The following is a 21,434-nucleotide window of genomic DNA, read 5'->3' on the forward strand; positions in this document are numbered from 1 at the left end:
GCGAACAAATCCATTTGTTACCACCCTATTCTAATCAAGCACATTAATATTAATAATCTAGAGTACATAAATACACATGTTACCTATTTTTGTATTGAAAAAAATTATTCATAGTTTCCTCATAGACTCCAATGTATAGTGGATGAACTTTTCAGTGAAATTCCAAAATCAGATTTCTTGTACATATAATATGCACCTTTAACCATCATATTCTAATCAAGTACAATTATGTTAATTATTCAACGTCTGTATATGCACCAGTATAGCAAGTTTTTCATTGGAAAAAAATTATTCCCAATTTTATCGTAGACTCCCATGTATAGTGGATGAACATTGTTGGTGAAATTCTAAAGTCAAATTTTTTGTCCAAATGCCAGTTGTAACAACCCTATTCCAGTTAAGTACATGTATGCCAATTATCAAATATCTATAAATGCAGAGATATAGTTTTGTATTGAAAAAGTATTACGTGAATCAACATTATCAACAGCTGATTATCAATTAAATCCAGATATCAAAATTTTGTACACACACACAGTGCTTGCGCAAAAATATTGCGATCTACCTGTAATTTCTGTCCAATCCCTTTGAGGGGTAATTTCAAAATTATAGCAAGTCAGAAGGGGAAATTTGAACATTAACACCTTGTGAGTTTGTAAGGAGGGTCATTTGAAAAAATCTGATAATCTTTTTTTTTGGATTCTATTGTGCCCCCCAGGTGTTTGTGTGTGCAGCTTTACTCAAGCAATGTTGGGGGGGGGGGGTGGCGGGTCATGAAATTTTTGTCATCTTCAAAAGGGGGGTCGTCATTTTTTGGGTGCAATGGGTAGGGGGTTCACTTATTTTGACCGATGCGCAGGAAGAATTTGCCGGCCCACCCCCCGCCATAATATCTGAACGCTCCCTAAAGTGTAGTGATAAAGCTATACGCTGAACAATATATAGTTTTCAAGCCCAGACGATACCATGCAGACGATTCAAACAATCTAGTAGCAATCTCTTGTATCGATAGTGTGATATGTATCGGATATCGCTTAAGTGCTATGTGGCGCTATTTTTGCTTCCTATTAAATGAAAGGTTTGGGGCTATGGACTAGAATTGAGTGCTGGCAACTTATTTCATAATCCGGTCCATGCATTCAACGTGTGTGTTCAACAGGGGTAGACATCGTACGGTCACTCCATCGAGATTCTCTATCACTATTGGCTGGTGTTAACGATGCTCACCCTGCGTTGATGATCCCTCCCACTGCACATGACCCAAAACATTGTACTCAATCCCGCTGCTTCCCCCAAACAGCACAATTAAATGCTAAATTAATCCTTTTGTTACTTTTCACATTCTTGCAAAATACTTTGCATTTTGATATGTGTAAATTAAAATCGTTCTTCAATTGCTATGGTAAATTATGATAAACAGTTTATGGTATTTTGGTTGAGTTTTAGTCCTTCATACTAGGGGGAAGTGACCGTAAATATAACTGCGACTTTAGAAGACTGATCAGCAGGGGAAACAATAAGTATATAAAAGCTTAAACTGGCCGGTAGGTACAAAGGTCGAAACCCGGTCCACACTGATCGCGTACCACTGTACAGTATTCCACCGGCACCGAGCACACCTTGGTCATAACAGTTGCAGATTATACTGAAACCAAAGCCATGTTGGAGAATCAGACTTATCGCGAGGTACGTCTTGATTTCGAAAGAAATTTCGATGATGAAGCGTGGCATGTGTGGATGGAGAAAAACTGGTGGTATTCCATCGTTTTATCAGCAATCTACGTCGCAGTGATCTTCAGTATACAGAGCATGATGAGGTCCAGGCAACGATTTGAATTGAGAAGGCCTTTGATTGTGTGGAACGTTTTCCTGGCAGCATTCAGTATCATTGCATCATATCGTTGCTGCATCGCAATGTATATATCTCTCACCGAGAATGGCTGGCAATATTCCGTATGTAACAATGTTTCATACACTCATCACTGTATCACCGGTGTCTGGGCAGCTCTGTTTGTCTCGTCAAAAGTATTGGAGTTTGGAGACACGCTCTTCATCGTCCTACGGAAAGGCAAGCTTATTTTCCTGCATTGGTACCATCACATTACCGTTCTAATGTACGTATGGTATTCATTCAGTGACCGGGCAGCGACTGGATACTGGTTTATGGTACTAAATTTTCCGGTTCATTCAGTGATGTATTCTTACTACGCCGTTCGTGCTGCTGGCATCCGTGTCCCGAAGTTCATTCCCATGTCTATCACAGCCATGCAGCTAATTCAAATGGTTGGAGGTTGTTTCATTCAATATTACGTCCATGTGATTAACGGACAAGGCGTCCAATGCTCTGTTACCAAGATGAATAATTTTCTAGGAAGTTGTATGTATTTCAGTTATCTTATCCTTTTCGCCCAGTTTTTCATCAACTCCTACCTGACGAAGCCAACTCCTAGAGCTAAGAAACAGTAATTCCGAACAATACGCATTACCGGATAATGTAACTCAAATGTCGTCTCAACTGCATCTTTATCATATTTAAATGACGCTGAGATGATAGCTTTAATAAGAAGCAACCCTCCTATTTTAGGTAACAGTTAGACCAGTAATATAACTATTTCACTGGTTATTTTATAGCTGCAGAAATGTGTACAGGCCTATTCCTCAAATTTTCAAAACAGTGTTTTCTATTTGTTCTTTCATGTTTGTGACTTTCATAAAAAAGTATACACAACAGCTTGTATCTTGAGTATCGTGTCAAGACTGACATTGAGGGCGCCGTCATTACTTACGGCGGGGGTGGGGTGTGGTTCACTCGAAAAATGAACAGGAATGTTATGCAACAAGTAATACATAAAAAGAGTAGTTATGCAAAAATATTACAGTGTGACAGTTCATAGTATCACCAAACCACACTATTTTAACGTCAAATTATAATATTTTGTATCAAGAGGGAGACTTCTTCATAACCTCTTCCCAATTCTCTGCTTTTCAGCTGCCTGTTCATCACACACACACACACTCACACCAAACTGTCTTTGTATTTTCGTGCTGTGATATGCTTGCCTTTGTTGCATCTCACTGTTGGAGGATACTGGGTGAATTTAAATTGATTTAGATTCAGTGTTTATAAATATAACAACTTGAAATGAATGAATGTATGTTTGATGTGCAGCTTTCACCCCTATCTTGCCTAGCAGTAATACTTCCAAAGATGCAAAGTCAATAAAAAAGTAGCATTGAGTATTTTCACTGTCTTACCATGGTATCTGGAAGCAGGTTCAGTCAGTTAAGACTGTATTGTATCAAGAGGCCTTCAAATTTAAGTCTCTGTTAAGGTAGTATGCACCTCGAAAGTGAAAGACTTAAACTTTTGCTCTAACTTTACTCAAGGAATCTTTTAACCATTCTCTTTCAAAATCAAGAATAAAAATAGGGGGTCACCGTGCAAATTTTGGTACTAGAGAAACAAATTACCCAAGATTTACCGATATTAGAAATTCAAAATGGCCGCCATCCCTGTGTTAACTCTATGGAGAAAAATAAAAATTTTCGAATTTCGAAAAACTAAGCCGGTGAAAAGTTTTCTTTCACCAAGAGCTTTAAAATGAACCCCCACATGTGGTATATCAGAAGAGAATTGTAAAAGTTTGAGAGTCCGAATGTCTGTCCCCGAGGTGCGTTCTACCTTAAATGCAACAAATGGGACCTGTTATGCCTTGCCATTTTTAACCAACTTGACCTGATAGTGAGATGAACAATATAATTGGCAAAATAAGGGTTAAAGTTGTAACTTGGCTAGTGGAGGTCATATGTGATTTGGTGTTCTACATATAACCACAGTCCCTCTATCCACCGGTCTGGAAACGCGGCTGGTTTGTCTGTGACACTCCGTGGTATGAACAAACAAATGATTCACACCTTAACAAAGGACACTGACAAAGTTCAACTAGCCATTATATCAATGACCCTACCACACAATCCTATGACGGCCGCAATGAGATCGTTCAAAAACATGACGTTTATGGGTTGTTATTTTCAAAATATCACAAAACATTAGAACTTGTTCCCTTTAGAAACTCTCAACAATTTACTTTTTCATTAAATGGGTAATGTTGCCCCTCTAGATAAAGCTTGAAAGGAATGACACATTACGATCGCATTCTGACCACGATCGAAAAACAAAATGGCGACGCACTTCGAGTTAGGTGCGGAATTGTGTCTTTTCCTGAAAGCCATTTCTAAACTACATGTATTCCCTATGGGGGCTAAACTAGCTAAAAACGATAAACACGGCAAAAAAACCGATAATTATCACTTTCTAAATAGCGTTCTAAGTTTAGAAATTAGCAGTAGTTTAGAAAGTTTAGAAAGTCGGGCCTTTGGTTGAAAAAATTTTTCCAAGGATATATCGGATAAAAACGATAATTATCACTTTCTAAATAGCGTTCTAAGTTTAGAAATTAGCTGAAGTTTAGAAAGTCGGGCTTGGAGTGAAAAAAGTTTCCCAAGGATATATCGGATAAAAACGATAATTATCACTTTCTAAATATCGTTCTAAGATTAGAAAATAGCTGAAGTTTAGCTGAAGTTTAGAAAGTCGGGACTTAGGTTGAAATTTTTTTCCAAGGATATATCGGATAAAAACGATAATTATCACTTTCTAAAAAGCGTTCTAAGTTTAGAAATTAGCTGTAGTTTAGAAAGTCGGGCTTGGAGTGAAAAACGTTTCCCAATTATATATCGGATAAAAACGATAATTATCACTTTCTAAATATCGTTCTTAGTTTAGAAAATAGCTGAAGTTCAGCTGAAGTTTAGAAAGTCGGGACTTAGGTTGAAAAAATTTTTCCAAGGATATATCGGATAAAAACGATAATTATCACTTTCTAAATAGCGTTCTAAGTTTAGAAATTAGCTAAAGTTTAGAAAGTCGGGCTTGGAGTGAAAAAGTTTCCCAAGGATATATCGGATAAAAACGATAATTATCACTTTCTAAATATCGTTCTAAGTTTAGAAAATAGCTGAAGTTTAGAAAGTTTAGAAAGTCGGGCCTTAGGTTGAACATTTTTTTCCAAGGATATATCGGATAAAAACGATAATTATCACTTTCTAAACAGCTTTCTAAGTTGAGAAAATAGCTGAAGTTTAGAAAGTTTAGAAAGTCGGGACTTAGGTTGAAAAAATTTTTTCCAAGGATATATCGGATAAAAAACGATAATTATCACTTTCTAAATAGCGTTCTAAGTTTAGAAATTAGCTGTAGTTTAGAAAGTCGGGCTTGGAGTGAAAAAAGTTTCCCAAGGATATATCGGATAAAAACGATAATTATCACTTTCTAAATATCGTTCTAAGTTTAGAAATTAGCTGAAGTTTAGCTGAAGTTTAGAAAGTCGGGCCTTAGGTTGAAATTTTTTTCCAAGGATATATCGGATAAAAACGATAATTATCACTTTCTAAATAGCGTTCTAAGTTTAGAAAATAGCTGAAGTTTAGCTGAAGTTTAGAAAGTCGGGACTTAGGTTGAAAAATTTTTCCAAGGATATATCGGATAAAAACGATAATTATCACTTTCTAAATAGCGTTCTAAGTTTAGAAATTAGCTGTAGTTTAGAAAGTCGGGCTTGGAGTGAAAAAAGTTTCCCAAGGATATATCGGATAAAAACGATAATTATCACTTTCTAAATAGCGTTCTAAGTTTAGAAATTAGCTGTAGTTTAGAAAGTCGGGCTTGGAGTGAAAAAAGTTTCCCAAGGATATATCGGATAAAAACGATAATTATCACTTTTTAAATAGCGTTCTAAGTTTAGAAATTAGCTGTAGTTTAGAAAGTCGGGCTTGGAGTGAAAAAAGTTTCCCAAGGATATATCGGATAAAAACGATAATTATCACTTTCTAAATAGCTTTCTAAGTTTAGAAAATAGCTGAAGTTTAGAAAGTTTAGAAAGTCGGACTTAGGTTGAAAATTTTTTTCCAAGGATATATCGGATAAAAACGATAATTATCACTTTCTAAATAGCGTTCTAAGTTTAGAAATTAGCTGTAGTTTAGAAAGTCGGGCTTGGAGTGAAAAAAGTTTCCCAAGGATATATCGGATAAAAACGATAATTATCACTTTCTAAATAGCGTTCTAAGTTTAGAAATTAGCTGTAGTTTAGAAAGTCGGGCTTGGAGTGAAAAACGTTTCCCAAGGATATATCGGATAAAAACGATAATTATCACTTTCTAAATAGCGTTCTAAGTTTAGAAAATAGCTGAAGTTTAGAAAGTTTAGAAAGTCGGGACTTAAGTTGAAATTTTTTTCCAAGGATATATCGGATAAAAACGATAATTATCACTTTCTAAATAGCGTTCTAAGTTTAGAAATTAGCTGTAGTTTAGAAAGTCGGGCCTTAGGTTGAATTTTTCCCAAGGATATATCAGATAAAAACGATAATTATCACTTTCTAAATATCGTTCTAAGTTTAGAAATTAGCTGAAGTTTAGCTGAAGTTTAGAAAGTCGGGCCTTAGGTTGAAATTTTTTTCCAAGGATATATCGGATAAAAACGATAATTATCACTTTCTAAATAGCGTTCTAAGTTTAGAAAATAGCTGAAGTTTAGCTGAAGTTTAGAAAGTCGGGACTTAGGTTGAAAAAATTTTTCCAAGGATATATCGGATAAAAACGATAATTATCACTTTCTAAATAGCGTTCTAAGTTTAGAAATTAGCTGTAGTTTAGAAAGTCGGGCTTGGAGTGAAAAAAGTTTCCCAAGGATATATCGGATAAAAACGATAATTATCACTTTCTAAATAGCGTTCTAAGTTTAGAAATTAGCTGTAGTTTAGAAAGTCGGGCTTGGAGTGAAAAAAGTTTCCCAAGGATATATCGGATAAAAACGATAATTATCACTTTCTAAATAGCGTTCTAAGTTTAGAAATTAGCTGTAGTTTAGAAAGTCGGGCTTGGAGTGAAAAAAGTTTCCCAAGGATATATCGGATAAAAACGATAATTATCACTTTCTAAATATCGTTCTAAGTTTAGAAAATAGCTGAAGTTTAGAAAGTTTAGAAAGTCGGCCTTAGGTTGAAAATTTTTTTCCAAGGATATATCGGATAAAAACGATAATTATCACTTCTAAATAGCGTTCTAAGTTTAGAAATTAGCTGTAGTTTAGAAAGTCGGGCTTGGAGTGAAAAAAGTTTCCCAAGGATATATCGGATAAAAACGAAATTATCACTTTCTAAATATCGTTCTAAGTTTAGAAAATAGCTGAAGTTTAGAAAGTTTAGAAAGTCGGGACTTAGGTTGAAAATTTTTTCCAAGGATATATCGGATAAAAACGATAATTATCACTTCTAAATATCGTTCTAATTTTAGAAAATAGCTGAAGTTTTAGAAAGTTTAGAAAGTCGGGCCTTAGGTTGAAAATTTTTTTCCAAGGATATATCGGATAAAAACGATAATTATCACTTTCTAAATAGCTTTCTAAGTTTAGAAAATAGCTGTAGTTTAGAAAGTCGGGTTTAGGTTGAAATTTTTTTCCAAGGATATATCGGATAAAAACGATAATTATCACTTTCTAAATAGCGTTCTAAGTTTAGAAATTAGCTGTAGTTTAGAAAGTTGAGCTTTACGTTGAGAAACAACTCACCGGATATGTCGGATAAAAACGTTGGTACAGCATTTCTATTGTAATGTTTTCCCAGTGTTTCAAGGGAAAATGTGTGAGTTTGTAGGAGTAGTCTTGTAGAACCAGGAAAATACTATTAGTTTCCCCAAGAAGTAAGTTTTAAAATCCAAAGCTCAAATATGACTTGTCCAATAGACCCCGAGAGAGCATACTTCCTATAAAATTGACCATTGCGTTTGGCAAGAAGTTGAATATTACGAAGTAGAGAAATGTGACAGTGAGTCAGCATAAACACAATTTGTGAAGAGAAATTGTAAATATTTGTTTTGTCCGTCAAAAACAAAGTCTGTCAAATAACACCCGGCTAGACTACGTGTTATGAAAAATAAACCAGATATTTGACGTGGAGACGAATGTACATAAAAGTAACCATACTGCCACATTTCAAATGACCAAGGTGTGTTGAGATTATCTTGATCGCGTCCATTTGTGCAGATTAAGTAATGGTGCAAATTAATGCTAAGGGCCTTATTAAACGTGTTGCCCCTGTGGTTGCCAAGGTGTGTTGAGATTTGTCCACAACGATCGCGTCCATTTGTGCTGATTAATGCAAATTTATGCTAATGGTCTTATCAAATGTGTTGCCGGCCAGGCCGCCATCTTCCAGCTGCGTGCTCACAGTAAGAGATTGAATCATTCAGAAAATGGGGCCTGAAGTGAAAACAATTTTTCCTTGATATATCGGATAAAAACGATAATTATCGCTTTCTAAATAGCGTTCTAAGTTTAGAAAATAGCTGTAGTTTAGAGAGTCGGGGTTGGAGTGGAAAAAGTTTTGTAAGGATATATCGGATAAAAACGATAATTATTGCTTTCTAAATAGCGTTCTAAGTTTAGAAATTAGCTATAGTTTAGAAAGTCGGAGTCAGTGGAAAAAAATTTCCAAGGATAAAAACGTTGGTACACCATTTCTGTTGTCATCTGTATATTCCCTAGTGTTTCAAGGGGAAAAGTGTGAGCTTGTAGGAGCAGTCTTGTAGAACCTGGAAAATACTATCAGTTTCCCCAGAAGCAAGTTCTAAAAGCCAAAGCTGAAATGTGACTTGTCCAATAGACCGACGAGATAGTACCTCCAAATTAATGCATTGGCCCTATCAAAAGTGTTGCCGGCCAGGCTGCCATCTCCAGGCTGAGTGCTCACAGTGAAATGTGGAGTGCGTGAGATGAAGTCCCGCAAACTTTTCCAAGAATATGTCGGAAAAAAGGTTGATACAACGTTTCTGTTGTCATCTGTATATTCCCAAGTGTTTTTATTAAAGTAAAAAGTGTGAGTATGTAGGAGTTTTCTTGTAAAACCAGGAAAATACTATCAGTTTCCCCCAGAAGTAAGTTTTAAAATCCAAAGCTCAAATGAGCTTGTCCATTAAACCAAAAATGGAACAATACTACCACAGTTCTAATGACCAAGGTGTGTTCAATTACGATCGCGCGCGTCAATTTGTGCTTCAAGTTAATGTTAATGAGGCATTGATAAGGCTATATTAGCATTAATTTGCACCACAATGGACACGATTGTCGTGGAACTATCTGACCCTCTTCTTGTCTGTGTCTGAACACACCTTGGTCATGCTTGATTATTTACATTCGTCTTCACGTCACACATCTGGTTTATTTGTCATTAACACTAGCGGTGGCTATTTGACAGTCTTTGTTTTTGACGGTCAAAGAATAAACATTCACAATTTTTCGTCATCGCTCACTCAGAGCCACATTTCTCTACTTCATGACATTCAATTCTTGCCCGTTGAAATGGTCAATTCAATAAGGGGTGCTTTTCTCGCGGTTTATGGAAAAAATCACATTTGAGCTTTGGATTTGCCGCTTGGCAAAACTGATACAGTATTTTCCTGATTCTATCCGACATATCCTCGAACAAATTTTTTTCACCCAAGGCCCGATTTTCTAAACTTCAGCTAATTTCTAAACTTAGAACGCTATTTAGAAAGTGATAATCATCGTTTGTATCCGATATATCCTAGAACAATTTTTTCAGCCAAGGCCCGACTTTCTAAACTTCAGCTAATTTCTAAACTTAGAACGCTATTTAGAAAGTGATAATTATCGTTTTTATCCGATATATCCTTGGAAGAAATTTTTCACCAAGGCCCGACTTTCTAAACTACAGCTAATTTCTAAACTTAGAACGCTATTTAGAAAGTGATAATTATCGTTTTTATCCGATATATCCTAGAACAAATTTTTTCACCCAAGGCCCGATTTTCTAAACTTCAGCTAATTTCTAAACTTAGAACGCTATTTAGAAAGTGATAATTATCGTTTTTATCCGATATATCCTCGAACAAATTTTTTCACCCAAGGCCCGACTTTCTAAACTACAGCTAATTTCTAAACTTAGAACGCTATTTAGAAAGTGATAATTATCGTTTTTATCCGATATATCCTTGGAGGCCCGACTATAAACTTCAGCTAATTTCTAAATTTAGAACGCTATTTAGAAAGCGATAATTATCGCTTCTGGCTAAACTTTCTAAGTTTAGATTTAGATTTAGACAATTCTAATTTAGCTTTCTAAACTTCCAGCTAAACTTTCTAAAAACGATAAAAACACAATTCCGCACCTTAATGCGCACTTCGCAATTGTCATGACTGTTGCCCGAAATCAAGAAGACAGGCAAATTGAGCCGAATATTATCATCTACAGCGGAGTAGTTCATTACCAAACCTGTTATAGGGTTGATAGTATTTTGAGTGATATAGTTCCACATTTATGCACTGTTAAAAGGCATTTACTGTGCCTGAGCGTACGTGTCAAGAGTTCGCCATATTGACGCTATATGGGAAAATATGCGACTAAAAGCTACACATATTTCTGCACTTGTCTTTCCTATTCTACTCAGTTAACAGACATGATTCCACAGAATATAACACAGAAAACATATTTAGATCATATTTGGGGGCACTGTCATGTAGCATTGCAAGAGAAAGGGAGGACACATTTTCCGGTGTGATTCCAGCCGTTGCTTGTGCTTTGTCAACACACTTGAAGCGATCAACCCAAGAAATTATCGCTCACTATCATCATTTACAATGGGAGAAGGATCACGAAAACACACACCGGTTTCAGGATATGGTTATTTCTGTCTAGGTGTCGTAGATAGATCCAGAGAACACTTTATAGTGCCAAAAACAGTGCAGATTCAACAGGACAAAGTCTTGACACAGAGGTCAACACCAAGCGACGCACTGGTATATCACATGACCGTGTTGGGGTTTGGCTTTGTGGTCTAGGTGATTAACACCTTTTACAATAGGCGTTTCCTGACCGGTGGATAGAGGGACTGTGATAACCAAATTGGCAGAGTTTAAATACTATATTTTCAAAACTGCAGCTTTAGGATGAAGACTGCCCTTTCTGGCATGACTGGTCACTTCTGCAAAGCCTCTTGCTTACCAAACATGAGCTTAGGAGATATTTTCATGCCTATTTTCGAGCAGTATCAGCCAAATCCATTTGTTTACACGGTACACATGCAAGAAAACATCCTTGTAATATTGTTATTTCTTGAAACTTACACAATGGAATGAGAAGTCCTTTTGAAAATTCTTTTTAAAAAGTACTGTCACTGTACCAGATTTCAAAATAAAATTGCAAGATTATTCCTTTCTGGACAAAAGAACATGCAGAAAATGTAGACTCAGCAGTTTTCTTTGCTCTCTTGATAAATATATCATTAAAGACCAGGGACTTGATCCCAAGAATTAATTTTTTTTAGTCTATAAGAGGATTATGGAGTGTCATAGCCTTTTGTTTTCCATTGAAATTGTAATCTATAAGTAGATTTCCATGCTAGACAATCTGACGCCGACACAGAGTTTTAAAGGTCTTGTGAAGAGTAAAAATGAAATTGCTGAAAAGGTGATTTTCACTCGTTAAATAATGCATGAAAAGGTACAAGCAAAAATTTTAGGGCAGAAAAATGGTTTAAGTGCGTATTTTCCGGGAAAAAATGCGTCTTCCGAAGCTTAGTCACATTTTCCCGTGAAAAAATCAAACCCGGAAGTGTGACGTCACTTAAAGAGCAGCTTATTTGTGCTTGCCTTGAATACGATGGCGGCTTCTTTCGAGTACCACGACCAAGATAGTGTTGGCGGATGAACAATAGCAATACTTTGGGCTGTACATGGTAGCTGTAGGTCTCTATCAAATTGTGTCAGTCATACTAACAAAACGCTCACCGGCTCTATTGTACTGTCATCCACTGTTATATTAGTCCCACCATCTTTTGGTAGCTCCATGGTCCTATTGACAAAACGTTCGCCTGCACTTTCCGTATTATCCATGGAGGTAAAACTCTTCTGGTACCTCCATGGTATTATCGTACTGTCTTCCATGTCAGTCCTGACAAACGATATGGGCTATAGGCTGCGCCACGGGCGCCACTGATAAAGTGGTTGAACAATGTGCATATGAAGAGAACCTTGCTGCAAATCTCTCCCTGCAACATGCTTTTCCCTGGCTTTTAAGGGGAGCTTGGTGTGCAAGTCTGATACCCATTGAAGTTGTGAATGTCTCAAGTACCTTCCTGTAGAAAGGTTTGCAGAAACTCTATTACATTTATCCAAACTCTTGTGATTTGTGATTCAGCTACCGGAACTGCAGTCCAACCTGTCCTTAATAGGCCTATATGCAAGTCTTTGTTGTATTCAGTGAACACTCGATGAATGCAAAACATCCCTGCTGACTGCCAGCATCTGTTATTTGAGCCACCTGTTGTGAGTAAGGCTGCCCTCCAACCAATCAAATTTGTTTGATCTCACCTCATCGTAGACAATGCATATACTACTTGTACTGTTACTCTTTACTTCATCCATCTGTCATTCAATCATCGATCAAGGTGTACCAATAGCACCAATCAAAAAGCAAACTGGTTATTCCCACAACTTCCCTGTTATCAAGTCTAATTACACATAAGCGGATTCTCTACTACTCGAATTCACTCTCTTCATTTAACTACAAGTTTCTTGTCATTGCTGGGGACATTGAACCAAACCCTGGTCCGGATTGTCAACCACAACCATATGGAAATCACCTTTCTCCAGGACTTATCAATCTAAATCCTGAACTATGTTCAACTTGCAATGTTGAATTGCTAGATCTTTTGTCTACAATTGAATGTTTTGGATGTGGCGATCAACATCATTATTCTTGTGTAAACCTTGACATCCATATGCCTATTGACTTATTCAGAGATGGGGAAAAAAATGTAACAACTTAGCCGGCTATTGAACCACTCTTTTTTGAGAGTGGGGATTTAGTCGAGCGGTTCTCTCTGTGGCCTCTCCGCTAGGCGACTGATGCCGTATGTTGTGGGTTCGAACCCGATTGAAAATTAGCCGTATTTTCTATCCTGGGTTGATAGCTCTGCTGGTGGACAGAATTGTCCCCGAGGTTATCGTTAGCCCAGTTAAAGCGATGAAATTCGTTTCTTCGCCTCGATAAAGTTTGTATGTGCGATGTGTGGTAGTGAGCATGCGTGAGTGAGTGCTTCACGAACTCTACAACGTGTGGAGCGGTCTCAGTCAGGAAAAAAAATGTAACAACTTAGCCGGCTATTGAACCACTCTATTTTGAGAGTGGGGATTTAGTCGAGTGGTTCTCTCTGTGGCCTCTCCGCTAGGCGACTGATGCCGTATGTTGTGGGTTCGAACCCGATTGAAAATTAGCCGTATGACTCTATATGATGCTGTGATAATTGTGCTCCCAGTCATCCACATCATCGTCCGCCTGTCTTCGAAGGGATTTGTAACCAAGACGTACCAACTGATAATTTTCTACCTGATTGCTTACAAGCATCTGACACAAATCCATTCAACGAATTCCACAACAAAAGGCTGAAGATAGTTCATCTAAACATGTGTTCTATAAAAAAACTAGATGAATTAAGAAGTACTCTCTCCACGTCTCACCATCAAATTTCCATACTCGGCATAACTGAATCATGGCTTGACACTAAAATAACAGACAATATCTTAAAAATAAATGGCTTTAATCATATTCGACGTGACAGATTGGAGACGACCAGTGCAAAAATGAAAGGTGGTGGTATCCTCGCTTATATATATCAGTTAATATAGCCCATCACCGTCGAACCGATCTGGAACGACCTGACATCGAGATGATTGCCATCGAGATTAACCAACCAAAATCGAAATCTGTCATTGTTTTGTTCATCTATCGTCCTCCTGATGTTGATATCAGCACCTCCAACAAGTCATTAATGTGGTCTCGTTTTATGTCAAACGACTATGGTTTTACCCAACTGGTAAATGAACCAACTAGAATTCTCCTACCATCAAGTCTATGATAGACCACATTTTTGTGTCTCATACCGAGAATATAACTCAGACCTTTGTACCAAAGTACAGTATCAGTGACCATTTTCAAATTTGTGTCGCACGTAAATTAATGTTACAGCACAAAAAGAATGCACATGACACTACCACTTATCGCTGTATGAAACAATTTATCTTAGACGACTTTCTCTCAGACTTACAACAAGTCCCCTGGAACATCATTGAATGCTTTGATGACCCTGATGACGTCATTGAAATATGAACTCACTTATTCATGTCTGTTCTTGATAAACATGCTCCTATAAAACAGAAACGTGTACGTCACCTGCGTCGTCCTGATTGGTGGAACGAAGAGATATCAAAATTAATCAATCTACGTGATACAGCCAGAAGGACATCTCGCTTCTCAGACTGTAGACACTTAAGAAACAGAGTCAAAAATCTCATTTTTAAATCCAAATCACAGTACTACAACAACCTTCTATCATCTCGTGACATGAATATATCAAAGTACTGGAAATCATTTCGCAAACTTGCTCCACAAAAATTGTTAAGTACGCCAACCAAACTTTGATCAGGTACAAATACTTTTACCGATCCTAAACAAATTTCAAATACATTCAATGAATACTTTATTAACATCATCAACAAGCTGTCTTCCAAATGTAACAGTAGCCCAGTCAATCTTGACAAACTGTCAGACTTTGTCAGTATCAAAAAGATTCCTCTTTCAATTTTCGACATTCCACCCATGTCTATTAATTTCGTTCTCTCCCATCTCAATTCTCTAAATTGTAAGAAATCTCCCGGTTCAGATTTACTACCACCCAAATTCTTAAAGTTGGCAGCCAACACTATAGCACCTTCTCTCACGTATGCATTTAACTGCTGCATTGTTAAAGGTCAGTTTCCATCATTATGGAAATTGGCTCGTGTTAGTCCAATCTATAAAAAAGGTCCAATACATGAACCTGGTAACTACAGGCCAATAAGTGTACTTCCTGTACTTTCCAAACTCCTCGAGCGCCATGTTCACAATCACCTTGTAAAATTCATGGAAACACACAATCTCTTCTTTTCTAATCAATCTGGATTTCGTGCCAAACACTCTTGTGAAAGTACTCTTGTTGGTCTGGTCAACTCATGGACTAAAGAAATCGATCGTGGAAACATCGTTGGCTCAGCATTTTTAGACCTGAGCAAAGCGTTTGATCTCGTTGACCACGCAGTCTTGTCGTCAAAACTAAATATTAGTGTTCTGATCATACCCTGTCTTTTTTTAAATCATACTTACTCACACGTAAACAATTTGTGCAATTTAAACGTACTAACTCAGATGTTATTGATGTCAGTGTCGGTGTGCCGCAAGGTTCCATACTGGGGCCATTGCTCGTTATTATTTATGTTAACGATTTGCCCCTTCACCTTGAAATTCATCCTGTACTTCCTTTGCAGACGACACAACACTTCATGTTTCAAACAAGTCCTTAAACACCATTTCTACTTACCTGAATGCTGATCTAAAAATAGTTGAAAATTGGTGTCTTACTAACAAACTTTGTATCAATCCGAGTAAGACAAAATCAATGATTATCACAACTTCTCAGAAGAGAAGGCACATTAACAGTGAAAACTTCAACCTCACTTTGGCTGGTAAAACTATTGACCGCGTCTCATCAGAGAGGTCGCTAGGGGTCACTATTTCTAATAACCTGGATCGGTGTGAACACATTTCAACCATTGAAAGCAAAATCAATTCCAAATTGTTTCTCTTGGCACACATCAAAAAATTTCTTCCTCTTCACTCACGCAAGCTATTTTATTACTGTTTCATCTCACCACACATCAATTACTGTTCTAATGTTTGGAGCTTTACTTCAGGTAGCAATATCTATGCATTGGAGCGTCTACAGAGACGTGCAATGAGACTTATTCTTGACATTGTTCCGCCTCTTTCCACTTTTCAAATGTATACTCAGCTTCATTGGCTGCCTATTAACTTGAAACTCCGTTGTAACTGTATGGTCCAAATTTACAGAGCAACTCACAATCTAACCCCTGACTACATAACCAGTATGTACAATAATTATATCCCTTCCAGATCACTACGTTCTTCCAATCAGAACCTCCTTAAAGTTCCCAAAGCACGTACACTTCTTTATCAGAATACCTTGTCAGTTGCGGGTGTGGATGAATATAACAATCTCCCCAAATCAATGAGGGACTCTGAGTCACTGACTAGTTTTAGGAAATCTTGTAACAACTTTTTGTATAACACTTACTTGTCTGATGCCTTTTGGTAGTTTTTTATATATTTATATATATATGTACTTCTATGTTTTTTGTGTTTTCATGTTTGTGCTGTAAAGTGTATTATGACTTTCTTTGTATATTCGACCTCCACGAAAAAAGGTGTTTCACCTATGGAGTTATCGAGTTTAAATAAAGATTAATAATAATAATAATAATAATAACAAGGCAGTATTGCTGAAGGCAATGAGTACTTGGGCTGTGATATAGTAATTTTGAGGACAATATATACTAGTATTCAAATATGGTCTCGAATTTCCTCCTGTCAATTAGGCATTTGATTAATTGGTTATTAAACGAAACAATGGCATGGCAACGGCAAATATGTTGAGCAACTTTTGTTGAGTTTGAGGCAGGGGTTCTTTATTTATAGTGGAAATTGCTTAAACTCCTTAAATATTCAAATTACAGCAAATTTCTTTTGTTCTCGATGGTAGATGTCTAATAAATATTAGTATGTGCACAAATAACATGGTGTTTGTTTAACTATATTATGGTGGAGATTTCAGAATCCGATCGTGACCACCCCCTCACAAAGTCTAATGGTGCGTCCCTAAGTGAATTGTTCTGGCATTGGGAAGCAAACTCAACATTACAGGATTTTATTAGAGCCAGTTAAAGGGCCTGAGAGGTAACTGCAAAATTTAACCAACCTCAAGTTACCATTTAATTTTCGCAGATATTCATTGCTATCTATAAATTTTGCTTATGGCAGAATAGGCGAAACAAAGAAAAGATTTTTGTTAATTCTGCCATTTTCCAAAGCTTGCCATACTATTTGAAAAAAAGGGCACAAATGGAGTGGATTCCTGTCCCATCCTGAAGTAGGTTGCACCATGTTGTATTTGTAAAGATGGAAAGATTGCAAGTGCACCATTTTTGGTGTTTATCATAATTGTATGGCAGTACTGTGGCCATATTTGGGAAGAGAACCGGTTGCCTTACAGAAATCTATCCATGTAGTTCAACTCAATGGATAATTATACTTGAATAAACATCGCAGAGTCAGAACATTTCCATGAACTAACTTTAATATAATAATAAAATCAAAAAATATTCTCAAAAGTTGTGCAAAATTTGCATCAACTTAATTGATATAACCTACTAATCTATGAACTGCCAGACAAACTTTTGAACTGTTAATCAAGTGTCAAACATAGCACCAGAAATCGAAGCACAATCTGGAAACCTTTTTGAAAATAACACAACTTGCGAGTTTTTTCCTGAGGTAACATTAAAAACACAACTGAATTAACTATATTATCAAACAACATGTGCACTTATTACACGTAACTCTCTTGACAATTGGGTTTGGAAAAAATACAAGATTTATCCACTAAACGAGTGGTAACCTACACATGTATGAAACTATTGAACACATTTATCAAACATTCATTATCTATACAAGTTGAATAGTTGTTTGAATGGAAATTGTCAGTGAAATGTGATTTTTGCGAATATTGTTTACCTCACTGACAACCGTGTGGTTTGAAAATGGCTGGAATGCGCTACAACGGAACTTTTGTGTGTGTGTGCATGTTGATCAAAAACGTTTATGGTGTGATCAAACCGTTCAGTGAGAGAACAAAGGACTCGTAATATATGGGCTTTGATATCGAAATCGAGAAGACACTACCGTAGGTCAAGACAAAGGTATGGTATAAAATATTAGTATTATTATTTATATTGGAAAGAAGCTTAGTGACATTTTGTTCGTGTATTGTGCGAGAGAGAAGAGTGTATGGGGCATGATTGTTGTATATATGACGTCACGATAGGATGAGAGTGATAGGGTGAGATTGTGATCGTGAATAGTTCATTTGCATAAATGTTGCGTTGACTGTGACCATTCAAGATTCTTTCACAGGGCTATTTTCAGTGAAATGCTGCATGCTGAAGTCTCCTTCTGCAGGCCGCCTCACCAAAATGTCATTGATACTATGCAATAGAAACTTATCTTTGTAAGTTTCGGCTTGATAGGAACCATGGGTGACGTGTAGACAACGTGTACACTGACGTCAAGGTTTACGAAGGCTGTGGGACTATTGTTTGATAATATTTATCACGGCCAATTGTGTGTTCATACCGGTAGGGTAGAACGTTAAAGTTGCATTGTGGACATGTACTGTGAAAATATAGGGGTAAGGTATATGTTGAAGTGTTTACGGCGATATGTCGTTAAAATTGAGTGCATGGCCATTCATGGTTAGCTGAAAATCGACCCCTATTCGTTGATGTTGTTTAAAATAAATTGACAGAATAGAATTTTTTTTTTCATTCATTCATTGCCATATTATTATGCATCAAATACACATCTAATGCCACAAAAAGGCAAATTGAGAAAAAGAGAAGTTGCAAATGGTACATTGGCAATATGGAGCTAGAAATATAGCTTTACGCTAGTCAAGCCTAGCCCCGCTTACTCAGTAATATATTACGTTATTAAGCATGTTAGGCTACTGTCTGGTGAATGGTGAAAACTCTTGTATAAAGAAAGAAGGAAAAACAAGATACATAGTCTGTCATTCTATACGACTTGCCTTAACTCTTGGTTGGAATAAAGAACTTAAATTGGACCAAGATATTCTTGTAGAAGGTGATCTTTCAGGTCTCTTATGAACTTCCACCTGGAAGTTAAGGATTTGATACGATTCGGTAAAGTGTTCCATAATTTCGCACCTGTGTAGGATATTGAGGATTGACCTGCAGAAGTATACATTCTAGGGAGTACTAAAGTCATGGCTGACTGTTGACGTGTATCATAGCAGTGATCTACAACTTGGAAGTAATCTGATAATGGATGGGGTACATTTTGATGATGTAAATCAAACATGAAAGTACAGACAAATAATTTATAAAGCCTATTAACATCTAAAATACGTAATTCATAAAACAAAGGTGAAGATGGCGCTCTGAATTCAGAAAATGTGATACATTTCATGCACACTTTTTGCGTAATGTAAATTTGTTTTAGATATGATGAAGACGTATTTCCCCAGACTTCTAAGCCATACGTAATATATGGTTGGATAAATGACTTGTACAACAACAGTAGAATACTTTTCGGTACAAAAGTTCTTAATCTAAACAGTATACCAGCTTTCCTCTTAATTACTTCATTTACCTCGGTAATATGTGGTTTCCATGTAAGGTATTCATCAATAATTACCCCAACAAATGACGCTTGATGACACCGAATCAAAGGTTGATTTTTCACACACAATTCATCATATAAATACACGGTTCTACGTTTTTGGTGAAAAACTACATAGTTTGTCTTATTGATATTTACAGTAAGCCTATTTGCATCGCACCAACGTGTGACATTGTTTAAGTGATGTCCGACTAGTGACAGGTCAATGTGATCAATGTCTTTACAATAACTATGAAAAAGGTTTGAGTCATCTGCAAAAAGACGAAAATCGAAAAAATCAGATGAATTCGGAAGGTCATTAATATAAATCAGAAAAAGTGTGGGACCGAGTATTGACCCCTGAGGAACTCCACAGGTGACAGTCAACTTGTCAGAATTGAAACCATCAACACACAGCATATTGAGATCTTTGATTTAAGTAGTCTGTAAACCAGAGTAAAGGATTTCCTCACACGCCATAATGTTGAAGTTTTTCTAAAAGAATATGATGATCGATAGTGTCAAATGCCTTAGAAAAATCTAAGAATATACCACTTGTAATATTTCCACGGTCAATTTGACACGTCAAATCATTCAGTAAATTAATAAGAGATAGCTTTGCACTGTGTTTCTCTCGAAAACCATACTGATGCTTATACAGAAGATTGTGCTTGTTTAAATAATTCACCAACCGATTATTTACAACCTTTTCAAGAATTTTGCTTATAAGAGGTAACACTGAAATAGGACGATAATTTCCTGGATTCTCTTTAGAACCCTTTTTGAAGATCGGTACAACTCTTGCCAACTTGAGAGCATTGGGGAATTTCGCTGTTGCAAATGATAAATTGAAAATGTGACAGAGAGGACCAGCAATATATTCAGCTGCGTTCACTATATACTAGCTTCGCAGAGATGTTATCATAACCAGAAGCCTTTTTCATATCAATCCCTTTCAATAAGTTAAGAACCTCACATTCTGTTGTTGGGTAAAGGAAAAATGAGAATGAAAACTGAGAGAGAAAATCCAAATACGATGTATTAGAAGAGTCAATTTTGCTAGCTAGAGTTGGTCCAACGTTTGTGAAAAAATCATTAAAACAATTCAAGATACCTTCAGTGTTTCTATACGTTAAAGCTGTACCATCATCTGCATTAACAGTGATATGGTCAGGTAAACATGTGTTTGGCTTCCGTTTGTGAGAGCAAAGTACATCATTTATAATATTCCAGGTTGTCTTTGAATTGTTATGATTTTCCCAGAAAAGGGAAGCATAATAGTCTCGTTTTGCAGTCCTTAAGATGGTTGTTAGTAAATTTCTATAACGCTTATATTGTGCAACTTTTGTCTGAATCATAACCTTATTTGATAGCCTCTCCAAATAAATAATGCTTTTTGTTAATTGAATTCTTCATTGAATTAGTTATCCAAGGTTTGCGTTTCAACACTGATCTCATTGAACGTGTAACGATTGGAGCATGCCTATCACAGCATTGTTTAAAAATTGAAACAAAGGTACAATAAGCTTCATTTACATCATCTACACTATCATAAACTTCATTCCATGGTTGTCTTGAAAGATCTTGTCTAAATTCGTCAGGAGAGAAATTCCTGTAACTTCTGTAAGATACTGTCCCTTTCATTGAGGTAGTAGTAAAAAGATTCATAAAAATTGCAAAGACAGGTAAATGGTCTGAAATATCTGCAGCAATAGTACCCGATAAAATTTGACAATTATTAATATTAGAATATATGATCAATAATACTTTTAGAGGTTTCAGTAATACGAGTAGGCACCCGTATTAACGTTGTTTCAAATTTAAGCAAGACAGACTTGTGAAAAAAATTCCTGTACTACTTTCTGGATTCGAAAAATCCATGTTCAAATCACCCATCAAAATACACTGCTTTATATCTAGTTTGATTTTTGTAAGTACATGTAAGAGACTGTTTTCAAATTCTAATATACTAGTTTTTGGCTTCCTGTAAATAATTCCTACAACAAA

At 36.5% G+C, this 21,434-nt stretch overlaps 1 pseudogene; it reads left to right on the forward strand.

Moving 5' to 3' along the window:
- The first annotated feature begins 1,573 nt into the window (after window positions 1–1,573).
- On the forward strand, window positions 1,574–3,687 carry LOC139139610 (very long chain fatty acid elongase 6 pseudogene; annotated as a pseudogene).
- Window positions 3,688–21,434: the final 17,747 nt, after the last annotated feature.

The sequence above is a fragment of the Ptychodera flava genome, chromosome 9 (assembly GCF_041260155.1).
Source record: "Ptychodera flava strain L36383 chromosome 9, AS_Pfla_20210202, whole genome shotgun sequence".
In the NCBI taxonomy this organism is placed as follows: domain Eukaryota; kingdom Metazoa; phylum Hemichordata; class Enteropneusta; family Ptychoderidae; genus Ptychodera; species Ptychodera flava.